We start from the raw sequence: 12,496 nt of genomic DNA, 5'->3' as shown, positions 1-12,496 counted from the left end.
CTGGAGAGCTGAGGTCCTACATGCCTAGGAACATCTGGGTTTGCACCATGGGATGTGGTCCATGGCAGAGACTTGGGAACTACTGAGGGGAGGAAGAGTTGCCAGTGGCTAACTCCATCTGATAGCAGGAAGCCAGATTACAAGAAGAAATGGTATTGTGCTGAGCCCTAAAGGATCAGGAGGCTCTCAGGTAGGGACCAAAATAGGAAAAGAGACATTGGCTTCTCAGAAGGCATCCAAGGCATCTTCTGGCCAGGGCAAGTCTTCTCTCTGTCATCTGTTGACCCTGGAGGTTCTGCTTGCCTCAGCCATTCCTTGTATGTAAAACCTGCTCGGGGTCAGGCTTCTTTTTGTCCCAGTGCCCCCTGGTCCTGGGTTCTAACCCACCACTCTGTGCCCTCGCTTGAATTCTGGCTGATGGCTTGCGCACCCACATTGCAGGTCACCACCTTCTCCAGACTGCTGACGAGCCGTGATTGCGAGGCCCTAGGGGAGGAAGTGAAGGGCTTGGCCCCGAAGCCCATGATCCTGTCACTGCAGCAGTTCGACACCGAGTACTCATTCCTCAAGGAAGTCCGGTGAGGTGTCCTGCCTGGCCATCGCCCTCAGCCCCCATCCTAGGTATATGGTATCCCATGATGGGGCATGGTAGCCACTCGAAAGGAACTCTGAGCACTGGACACTGTGAGAAGGTCATTGCTCAGCCTCATGGTATGCCCTTCCAGCCCCTGTCATAAGTGGCCTTCTCTACAGCTGTATCATATGTCTCTTGATATTTGTGTAGCCCTTTCCTTCTCCAGTGGATTGCCTCCTCACCTTGTGGAAGGAGACCCTACTGGATGCTGGATTATTCTGCATGGCTTGTGTTTCCCTTCACTTTGTGGAGTGTTGTGATCCATGTTTATGTTTTGTTTTGTTTCACTTATGCTAGGAACTGAACTCATGGCTGCTCTACCACTGAGCCACATCTCCAGCCCTTTTATTATTATTATTATTATTATTATTAATTTGCAGACAGGGTCTTGATGAGTTGCTGAGGCTAGCCTGGAACTTGTGACCCTTGTGCCTCAGCCTACGGAGCCATGGCTGCCTGTGTTTTAGGACAGAGGATTCACTTGGGTGATTCAATTTTTCTTTCAGAAGCAGCTTAATGAAGACAGCCAGACGTAAAATCCTCATTGTCCAGTTGGATTTTGATGATGGCGCTCACAATGCTCAGTTCATTGCATCAGCTAAGTATGTTCTTAGTATTTTTTCTCAGGAAACACAGGAAGCCAAAATCTACCCAGGACCTCCTGAAGAATTTATTTCCTGAAAGCAGTGTGAAAATAAGAATGACTCTCCCTCCCAGCTCCTGACATGGGCTAGGGAAGCTAGAGAGGAAAGGATGAAGGAAAAGGCCAGTAATGGCACAGAATTGAAATGCAAGAAGTGTCAATAATGGAATATTTGTAGTGTGTAGAAGAATGTGTTAAAGCTATGTTTGCAGTCATTTTTTTGTCATTTTAATTTTTAATCACACAATTAGGATTAAAGTTTAGTCTGGGATGTAGCCTTGTGGTACAGCACTTACCTAGCATGTCTGAGGCCCTGGGTTTAATCCGCAGCACTGCATAAAAAGAAAAAAAAAAGTACTTATCATAAGTTTAAGGGCAGTAAAACTATGTAAATAAATTAATATTTATTGGACATTTTTTATGATGACTATAAATCTGTTGCTTTCATAATTGGTGTGTTCTATTACTCATGTAATGTAAGAGTGACTTCTGCCCCTTTAAAGTACTGGTAGCCTAGTACAAAGTTAAGGCTAGCCAGATCCTGCTAGGAGGTGGTCTGCCACCACTGGGGGTGCAAGGGGCACTGTACCTCACTGTACTCTCTCAAAATGGGAAGGCCAACAAGTCCCACCCTCTGGCATGTGAGGGCCCTGAGACATGCCGAGTGGGAGTTCTGATCAGCAGTGAGAGGTAGAAAGTGACCCCACCAACAAGAAGCCATCCTCCTCTCACAAGAGATGTGGTGGCCCCTGGCATTGTGTGGAATGTGGTAAAGCCCCTGACAGCTCCAGGGACACCCAGCAGCCATCTCACACCTTGGCTTTTGCTCAATTGTTTGCTTTGTTTTGATTTTTGTTTTCTAAATAGATACTCTGCTATCAATGAAATCAACAAAATACAAGGAACTCAGGGATGCATCTTTGTCTATTTCATCACAAAACTGTCCCAGATGGGAAGCAGAGCATCCTATGTGGGATTTCATGGAGGTAGGGCCAAAGATAAGTGACTGTCTTTAAGTATGTCTGGGTTGATTCTCAGGGGTCCCATGCTGCTTGCATGTCTAAGTCAAACACCAACTCCAGCTGTCTCTGGGCTTCTTTGGCTCACTGTTCACAGCCATCACCCTGGGACTTGCTGCTGCTCTGTCAGCAAGGCCTGTGCTATGTCAGGTGTGCACAGGATAAGCTCCTGCTCCAACTTTTCATTGTACAAATGACTCAGAGATCTTCTCCTTGCAACCAGCCCTAGTGCTGACTCCTTGTGCCTGATTCCTTGATTTGCCTTCAAATCAGCCCAACTCTTTTTCTGTGGAATGATCACAAACTGGATTATGTAAGACAACTGGTATTCTGAGAAGAGGAAAATAAGTTTAATAATTTCACAGATGGAAAGACAACCTGTCAGTATCTTGAAGCACTTTCTAACTAAGTGACAGTATGTATGCTAAGATGCATGTAAAGAACCATAGACAGGATCCAGGTAGCCTTTGCACACCAGTTAATCAGTCTCAACACACAGGTTGATGGTGAGCATGCTGATATGATGTAGTGGAATTGATGGGTTTTGGTGTGTTCAGGGACATAGACTTTGAAGTACTGATCATTCCTCTGTCAGTAGTGTGATTAAACATCTGGACACAGGTGTGTCCCTGCTCATGGCTGACAAGAAGAAAGTGAAAAGACTTGAGAAGACTTGGTAGCTTTGTTCTTCACAGGGCTATGGTGGTCTGTGCACATCGATGACCTCTGGAGGTTCCCATTCATGTCCTCTGGTGTGACTAAGCTGCAGAGTGTTACCATCAGCCAGCTGTTCATGCCAGGAGACAGCCCTGAGCGTGAGTTGCAAGGTTTCAGTCTGGGAAAGTGGGGGCAGAGAGGCAGATGGAAGGTGTCAAGTTAGACAGCTTCCTGTGGGGCTGGAGTCAGGGTTGCCACACTTGAGTTACCTTTGAGTCTTGGCACCTGGCCTCAGCCAGAACTCAGGATGTGGCACTGACCTGCCTGGCTCATGGTCAAGATCACCAGGGCCATGGGAAGGCCAAGGAGCAACACCCAGTGTATTAACTGGTGTGCTGTGGGTCATGTGCCCCAGGCTGTGGGACACCTGAACAGTAGATTTTGTGCTAAACTGGGTGACAAATGTCCCCATGACTGGGGCTGCCACTGAAGCTTGGGACAGGAAACCTTGGTGAAGCTCTCAGCATAGGCACAGACTTGGTGTCACCCCATCCTTTTCCTTCTCCAAGTGGTGACTAGATTGTGTTCCCTTTGCTTGCATCAAAAGGCAACCAGGAGGAGGTGATGGAGGCAGAGACTAGCATGTCAGGGGAGGTGGCAGAAATGGAAATGGAAGAGAAAGGTCCTGAGGAGATGGAATGGGAGGCCGTGGACCTGAGGGGCAGTGATGTGAGTTCTCCTCTGTTTCTCTGTTGGCTGCAGGTGGCTGAGCTGGAGGAGCCCAGGCAGCTGTGCCAGGGTCAGGCTGAGCCCTGCCTTCTCTTTATGCTGGAAGTATGAGGGACTTACCAGGACAAGATCTGTCATTCCCTTCTTTATGAAGACTCCTAATTAGCTCTGCCCTGTCCCTCAACCAGTAACCAAATCCCTGATGTCAGCAACCACCTTGCCAGTGGTCCTCAGGGTGGTTGGGCAGCACACAGGGATCAGCTGGGAGAGGTCTGTAGGTCAGCTTCACCATGGAAACTGGCCACTGATGCTTTGGGCACGTGGACACGAGGCCACCTTCTTGTGTGGGTAGAGTAGCTTTCACCCACCCTGGACATGACAGCAGCAGATGACGTGCTATCTCCCTTGGCAGGCACAAGTCCTGGACACCACCAGACTGCTGAGGAGCTGTGTGCAAAGTGCCGTGGGGATGTTCAGGGACCAGGAGAGCAGCACACGCAACATGAGGAGAGTCACCATCCTCCTCAGCCTCTTGAATGGGGACAGTGTAAGCAATGGTATGAGTCATGTCCCTGCTTCTCATCAGGGAATCAGGTGGCTGAGTGTGGCGAGCTGCCCTTCTGGGTTTCTGTGGCTTGGCAGATGCAGTTGGCATAGTGGGAATCTCAGGACATCTCTAGAATTCTTCTCTAGAGTTGGCCTGGCCAGAGGACCTGTGGCTTCCCTCTCTGGGGGAACTGGTCAAGCAGCACAGTGGAGCCTCCAACTTGGTGCTCACAGGTGGACCAAATTATGTCCCTTCTGCCTTTTCACAGCCTCGTTCTTGTGGATATCCAAGATGCGCCTCTCTGTCCTTCTAAAGAAGCAAGAATAGAACCAGCTCTGCAGTCTGAAGGAGTGGGTGGGGTGAGAGGCTGTGAACCAGGATGCACTCCAGGAGGCCGGCACTTTCAGGTACTGTGAGCACCGGGCAGTGCAGGGATCTACTATATTGTCCCAGGGGAAGGAGCACACCAGGTGTTTTTTCCTCCACCTCTGAGGAGGGCAGAACTATGTTTTTGCTCCCTGGATGGTCTCCCTTTCCTAGCACATGTCCGAGCCATGCTCCCATTGCCCCTTTGCCACTGTTGCTCTGTCCTTGCTGGATTTGCCAGCCTCCCTTTTCAGTACCCCATGGTCTCCACAGTACTCGGGACCAGTTTTTTCCCTGTGGTCACAAGGAACACCCAGGAACAATTGGACCTGCTTGCACTGTACCCTCAATGCCCATTTCTGGGGGTAGCAGAGCCTTAGGACCCTGCTGGATGTTATGACTCTTCACTAACACTGTGTGTCTGGGACTTAACATCACATATCCTTGGGGCTAGACAGCCAGCCTCCTTGAAGTCCTTTACACCAGAAGTCCTCTGCTTTTTAGCTAACTGTGTTAAGTAGCCTTGTCTTAATATTCTTTTTGATTCTCAAGTTGTTTAAATTTGGTCTCTTGGAACCCCTTTGAGGTGACTGCATTACTCTGAGAGCACTTCCCAGGGCTCTCAGCTCCTCCAGCCCAGAACCTCTTTCACGACCACCCCTTCCCCATCCTCTGTGCATGTTCTAGTTTGAGGTCTTAAGTCAAGTGATGTCCTTGACTAGTGGGATGTTTGTTTTCTCAGTAGATGTTTTTAAGTTCTCTCTAGAATCCTGTGTACTATATATTCAGGAAAAAAAAATTCACACAAAAGGCCTTACTTTATTTTCCAACACAATTACCTAGTAATTCTTGTCCTTTACCATAAGAAATTATAGAATTTTTGTTATTATGTAAAAAACATATCTTTGCAACATGAAAGTGAGATGTAGTTAATTCAACCAATTAAGCGCTGTCACTCTAAAGTACTCAGGGTTATTTACAGAAACATCCACAATGAAAGCTGAATTCTGGATGAACATGTTTTCTTACTTAACTTCATCTAGATCAAATTTACGTTCATCTCTTCATCTTTATTATATGGTATCCACAGCTGATTTTTTTTTCTTGCAAAGTTTATTTATTTAGTGAAGTTCATTATTATTTGATTTGTTTATAGAACCTATTTGGCTTGTTCTAAAAAAACATTATATACAAAAACAGCAAATATTTCTTCATCTTTTCAAGGCACTAGTTGCTGTTACTAGATGTAGAATTAAGTTCCATCCAGTCCTGCTTCTAATTTAAGACAATCGCATTTGTGAGTCTCTTACACTTAAAAGCGATGAGAACTTCAATTTGCAGCCCTGGCTTGTAGGCTAGAAGGCTTGTTGACACAGAGGAAGGAGGCATCAAGATCATAGAACTGACTGTGGTGCTGAGCCATTGTCCCCTGTCCTCTGTCCCACCCCTGCTGCAGGCATACCCTTTGGAAGCGGGTCCAAAGCGTAATCACCCCTCTGCTGGCCAGCATGATCTCCCTCATTGACAGAGATGGCAACCTCGAGCTTCTGATCAGACCAGACTCACCAGCCTGGGCCCAGGACCTGTGGATGTTTATTTTTAGTAACACTAAGTTGCTGAACATTCCGGTTATGATGAATAACATAAGGTGAATGAAAATCCTCACAGCACCCTCAGTAGCTCTCCTGGGCTTGAGAATGTAGGCTCTGCTTTCCGAGGAATGTTTCTCCAGCTTCTTCTATAGCCTAGTGGTCATGGCATCCTGGCAGGTCTTTGTTCCATTTCCTTTTTCCTCATTTTCTTCTCTGAGGGCATCTGTGATAGTTCAGAAAGCCAGGCTGGATTCTGTGTGCAGTGGGGACACTGCCTTTTGGAGAGACTATGTCCTTAATCATGCTTGTGTTCCCTTATGCTGTTCCCCTGTTCTGTCAGGGAACCTCCCCAAGTTTTCTGTTCAGATTACAGGGACTTCAGTTCTGGAATGTAGGCCAATAAGATGCAGGAGAGGGGCAGGCACAGGCACTGGAGACTTGGTCCTGCCTGAAGCTTTGGGCCCTTTCTAGGCCCTGCACAGGTGGCCTGCTTTCATTCTGCCTGTAAACAAGGGTTATGAGGTAGCCCTCCAGTTTCTGTGCACTGGTAGCCCTGGCCAGGAAGGCAGACAGCAGCTGTCTATGGAGCCTCAGCACCTTGTCTTGTTTTGATGTGGTGTGGGGGATGGAACCTGAGGCCTCACACTTGCCAGGAAAGCACTCTACTGCAGAGCTACCCCCTCACCCCTGACCCACAGCACCTTCTGAGAATTGTGGCATATGTCCGCTGGTGTTTGGAGCACCATCTCAGGAACTGATTCTCACTAACCTCACCTCACTGCAGATCCAAGAGTGAGATGTCCTTTATCGTAGTACAGAACCATATGAGCCTTCCCGAGGGTGCTTTCAACAGTGTCCCCTTCAGCTGGAGAATCAGGGACTATCTGGAAGACCTCTGGGTCCAGGCCCAGTACATCACAGATGCAAAAGGTGAGTCCTACTCAAGATGGGCCCGATGCAGCCCTGGTGAAGCAGCCTTTACCCACAAAGACACTGCCTGACCATCAGTGGGCAGACAGCAGCTAGCACCTGGTAAATTCTGGGACTTGTAGTTCTCACACTTTGCATGTGGAATAGACTCAAGTTCATGTCTTACCTTCATTTTGAAATGTCTGCTGAAGAAATGAGAGTCTCCAGGAGATCAGAAGCCTTTAAGTCATGCCGTGAAGGGAGGCTGTGAGGTGATTTCTAGTGGCTCTCTGGCTGGCAGTCTGGTGAACTAGAGCATGTTCCAGCAGGGATGAAGCTTACTTCCTGCTGCAAGTTGACCATTCCTGTTCTGAGGCTTAGACCCAGGAAACAGCCCCTTCAAGCTTTCTCAGCAAATGCTAGCAATGAAAGGAACATGACCCTTTTCCCCATGCTGAGCCATTGTTTCCTCCTGAGTCATAGCTGGGGGCTGAGTTTGGCCATAGTCATTTCAGAAAAGCCAGTGGCATTGCTATGTTTTTTGAAAAGTCACTTTTCAGATATATGTGAAATCATCTTTTCAACATGTACTTAGAGAACCAGTATGCTCAAGGTGAACTTGCTTTCCTGGGCTTGCATTCTGCCACTTGTCCCAAACCAAAGTGAAGCAGTTGGTCTCCTGCTGAGAGAGTGTTTCTTCCCCTGGGGGAATGACCTGCCTAGACCTGCTTGTCCAGCTGAGTGTGAAGTAGGTAGCCAACTCCCCATCTGCTGGAAGGCAAATCTCTCTGATTGGTGTAGTCTCTGACCCCAGCCCTAAAGAGAAGCCCACTCAGTCGTGATTCCCTGGGAACTTACTTGGGCCCATTACACTGAACAGACTTGCAGCACAAAACTCAGGCTACCTCATATGTTTTTTCCTGTTGGAGTTAATGTGGATTTTGTGACCTAAATTGAATGTTGATCCTGCCTTCCTTTCTATGTCACCTAGGCTACACATCCACCATACTCTATTCCCATAATGGAACTTTGTCTTTGAAATGCCCCAGGGTGCTACACTAGCCTGTGGCTCCTTACTGGGGAGCAAGTTTCTCTCAGCTGTGGCTTCACTTGTCTCAAGCCGCTCTGGCTTCCTCCCTGCAGGACGGTCAGAGAAGTTAGTGGAAATCTTCCAGCAGACTCCCCTGGGCGTGTTTCTTGCCAAGCTCCCTGGAGATCACCAGCAGGAGCTGGTTCAGTGCTACTTGAGAGACTTCCTGCTCTTAACCATGAAAGTGTCCACCTGGGAGGAGATGAAGGTAGGTATCCACTCAAGGTCAAGTGTGAAAATTGCATGGTATAGACTGGGGACAAACACAGGAACTCAACTTCTGAGAGCTGGTGCTGCCATGTGGGGGAACAAAATGAAGCCACACAGGATGCTAGGCTGAGAATATCCCCCAAGGTGCTCAGAACACAGGGCCAGTCCTCATCACTCCCCAAGGCCTCCTGGAATGGGATATTCTAGTACCTTGAAAAACTCTCCAGGTTCCTTGTAGCACCCTCTTGAAATCGTTGAGTTTCTCTTGACAAATTTAAGACAAATAGGTAACTGATGTCTTACGGTAAGAATAATAAGTGAAATTCAATGGGAAAGTGGATACTTTTTTGTTTCTGGAGCTGGGGAGAAAATCAAGAGCCTCAGGCATGCTAGGCAAGTGCTGACTGCAGAGTAGCAGCCCAGCCCAAGATGGAAACTTAAAGAACATTGAAGAACATACTCTAGCCAGCATGAGGGAAGGTTAGCGAGATCTTTTGGGGAATGAGCAGAATTATCCTGATTTAAAAAATGGGTATAATTTATAAGCCAGCTACACAGGGCATAATTGTGCAGGAATCTAGAAAGCTTTGCTCACATGCTCAGCCCCACCAGGCAGTCAAAAGAAGATAAGCAGTCTCCAGATCCCAGTTGTACCTGCTCATCTGGAAAAACTGAGTTTTCAAAAAGAAGGGCAGGCTCACAGGCTTCCTGGGCAGGTACTGAGCAGTGGTCACATGGCAGGGTGGTTGGACAGTGCTCACAGCAAGGCTTTCCAGCTTTGTTTCTGATCACAAAGAATTAAAAACAATTTAAGTGTTCAAATAAATGAAGGAGGGACAAATTAAAGTAGGACCATTTTAAAATAGTTGTTTGCAACCATTGAAAACAATATTTTCACAGATAATGAGTGGTAGAGGAATTCTTATAACCTATTCTTGAGTGGAAAAAATCAGGAACACAGTGATTCTGATTTGAGGATGATTCTGAGGCAAGGAACAGTTAGGAAAATGGCTAGAGACTCTACTAAAAAGCAGTCAGGAAATAGGAAGTCTGGTTTGTAATTTTATTTTTTTGTGGTTTTTGAATAGTTCTGAATTCCTACAGGAAAACATCTCTTTATGATTCAAAAATACATACTGAAAACCCTTGAAAACCCCAGTTTCTGCAGATGGCCCTGTGGTCCTGTGTCTGTGAGCTGCAAGCAGCCTCAGGGAGTCCTGTGGATGGGCTCTGCCTGCCGTGGGTGCACCTGGCCTATCAGCATTTCAGGACCCGGCTGCACAACTTCTCCAGAATCTTGACCATCCACCCACAGGTTCTGCAGAGCCTCACTGAAGCTGCACAAAAGCACGACATGGCTGGCAGTGAGATGGTACAGCCCTTCGGGAGGCTCAGGCCCTTGGCCTGTCCCTGGGAGCAGAAGGAGAAACCCTTCAGGGGTGTGTGGATCAGCATAGCCCAGAGGTTTTGGGAACAGCTGTGCTTCCTGTATCCCGAGACCCAAAGGAGCAGGTTAAGAGCCTGGAATACAAGGACACACTGCCTCTGCTGGGACCTCTGGCCTAAGGAAGCCTCAGCCAAAGAAGAGGGTGGGTGGAAGGACAGGGGCCCTGTGGGGTCATGTGAGTGTTCGCCTCTTCCCAGACACTGGATGCATTTGCTACAATGGCCTGTGCTGAAATGCTGACAAGAGACATCTTGAAGCCAAGTCCCCAGACCTGGCTGCAGCTGGTGAAGAAGCTGTCCATACTGCTGGAGCTTGTCTGCTCCAATGGGTACTTGTGAGGCAGTGGGAGCATAGCCAGAGCTGTCACTGCAGAGGTCAGGTGAGATCCAGAGTTGGCTCTCCCTGGCGTGCTCAGCCTGTGCTCACCAGTGGACTCCCGGTCCTGGAACACCTTGCAGCAGGGAGAGCAGGTGCTCCTGCCATGGGAGGGGCTCTTTGTGCACTCAGTCTGCCCTTGATGAACCCTGTCAAGTGCCAGGCATCTCGTTAGATGCTGGAGAAAGAGGAAAACCACATGCAGTGAGGCCATGGTGCCCCAGAGCCACAGAAAGGCAGGTTATTAATCTGCACCTTGAGAACCACTGTGGTGGCAGGGAGCCATTAGAAAGGACAAGGTTGGGCAGGGCAAGCAGAGGGGCAGGCCTTCAGTGTTGGGGAGAGTCCCAATCCATGCTGTGCTGTGAGAGTCAAGAGAGATTTACTGTATGCAGGATTGTCAGAGAGTGGGCACAGTGGCAGTGCATGCTGAGGTAGCAAAGTGAGACTCCAAGTCCTGCCTGCACAGAGCACTGGGGGAGTGCTGAGGGCAGGGCTGGTGGATAACCCCTCCTGTCAGCTCACCTTCCCATGCTGCCTTACATCTGCTCTCTTGTCCCCTCCTCCTGTCTCAGAGTCCTCTGTTAGAGCTGAGTATGTAACATCCTCTTTTGACAGAACCCAGTGGAATCCTGTTTTCCCCATTGCACTCTTTGTGGAGCACGTGCTCCTGGGGACTGAGAGCCAGATTCCTGAGCTGTGTCAGCTGGTGACCAAGTACGTCTTTTCACTAGACAAGGTGAGCACTGGGCACTTCTCTTGGTCAAATGCAGAGTTTGGGAGCCCACTCTGCCCTCACCTGCAGGTCAGTGCTGGGCTGTCACCCAGTTGCACAGGGGAATGTGGATCCTCAGCCAGCCATTGCATGGATAAACTCAGTTGTTCAAGAGTTTGCCCTCCCTGATTGCCGAGTTGGGGCATGTCACTTAGGAATAGGAATGATTGTACAGAATTGGACTTCTTCAGGGAACTTGCTTGTGGATGCTTTGCAAGAGCTGAATGGTTAGGTTCTACCCACCTCCAGGATACCTCGAGCAGGCCAGCAGCCTAGCCCTTAGGGGCAAATTCACCACCATCCTTGGCAGGATGATAGCAATGCAGGAGAATGCCACTGGAGCTGGGACTTCAAAATACATGATGTCCATGGGACCATGGGAACCATGAGCCTCTGCCCCCAACACCAGATAAAGCTGATGATGTCGCAACCAGTACCCCTCAGAGAAAGCCATCATCTCTGTGGCTTTCCACCAAAAACAGCCACTCAGCACAACACGGTTCCTACCTGTGTCACCCTGTGATCTTGGGCTAGGGTAAATAGCTCATGAGCATATCCTGTGGGTGTACAGCCATTGGCCTTCAGTGTACCCACTGTCAGGGTGTCTGAGAAAGACCACTTAGGTGTGCAGTCTTTGAAATGTAGGTAGGTGCACCAGAAGGAGATTGGCATAGATGCCAGGTGCCAGCGTATTCAGACTTGATCAGAATGTCACAGGCCTTGTGCAGGATTGCCTATATGGGCCAGAGCTTGCTAACACTGCCAGGGGCCCACACTGCTTCTCGCTTACTCTTCTGTCCTCCTCAGCAGCTACCTTCCAGCTACTTATCTTCAAAGTCTATTCCTGCTGTCACAGCCTGGGGAACAAAAGAAGGGAGTGGCAGTGCCAGGGATGGAACCCAGGGCCTCACATATGCTAGGCTGGAATCCTGCCACTGAGCCACACTCCAGCCCCTGCACACAGTGCCTTTAAGAACACAGCCTAGGCTGGGCATGGTGGCACCTGCCTGTAACCCTAGCAGCCCGGGAGACTGAGGCAGGAGGATTGTGAATACAAAGTCAGCCTTAGCAATAGCAAGGCACTAAGCAACTCAGTAAGACTCTGTCTCTTAATAAAATACAAAATAGGGCTGGGGATGAGGTTTAGTGGTTAAGTGCCCCTGAGTTCAATTCCCAGTACCAAAAATTTTTATAAAAGAACACAGCCCAGGACACACACACACACACACACACACACACACACACACAGAGTACAGCTCATATTTCATCACCCTAAATAAATCCCTTGGCCTCATCTAGTTGAAAGAAGATGGGAAACCTTTCTCAGAGTATGCTTATGTGCCATGGAACTTAAAGGATTTTTTTAAAAAAATTTTTGGCGTTTTGTTGTTGTTTTTGAGAAAAGGGAAAAGGAAATTTTACTGCTTTGCTAGCAAAGGAGAAACACAAGGGACTCCTGTCCCAGAGGCTGTGATTCCTCTATCAGGGGGAACAGAGTGTTTT

At 48.4% G+C, this 12,496-nt stretch overlaps 1 pseudogene across 1 annotated transcript in view; it reads left to right on the top strand.

Annotated features, from left to right (window-relative positions):
- LOC144369680 (E3 ubiquitin-protein ligase RNF213-like) overlaps positions 1-12,496 on the top strand; it is a 67,621-nt pseudogene that overhangs the window by 49,221 nt on the left and 5,904 nt on the right. The window contains exons 25-37 of the transcript XR_013429432.1: positions 442-578; positions 1,141-1,236; positions 2,145-2,263; positions 2,992-3,123; positions 3,561-3,686; positions 4,102-4,239; positions 4,498-4,636; positions 6,052-6,243; positions 6,972-7,117; positions 8,240-8,394; positions 9,556-9,768; positions 10,041-10,222; positions 10,837-10,957. The product of XR_013429432.1 is annotated as an E3 ubiquitin-protein ligase RNF213-like (transcript). The remainder of the gene's footprint in view (positions 1-441; positions 579-1,140; positions 1,237-2,144; positions 2,264-2,991; positions 3,124-3,560; positions 3,687-4,101; positions 4,240-4,497; positions 4,637-6,051; positions 6,244-6,971; positions 7,118-8,239; positions 8,395-9,555; positions 9,769-10,040; positions 10,223-10,836; positions 10,958-12,496) is intronic.

Source organism: Ictidomys tridecemlineatus, chromosome 13 (assembly GCF_052094955.1).
Source record: "Ictidomys tridecemlineatus isolate mIctTri1 chromosome 13, mIctTri1.hap1, whole genome shotgun sequence".
NCBI classification, from domain to species: Eukaryota; Metazoa; Chordata; class Mammalia; order Rodentia; family Sciuridae; genus Ictidomys; species Ictidomys tridecemlineatus.
Note: the sequence above shows the minus strand (reverse complement) of the source record. Positions and strands in the feature narration are given on the sequence as shown.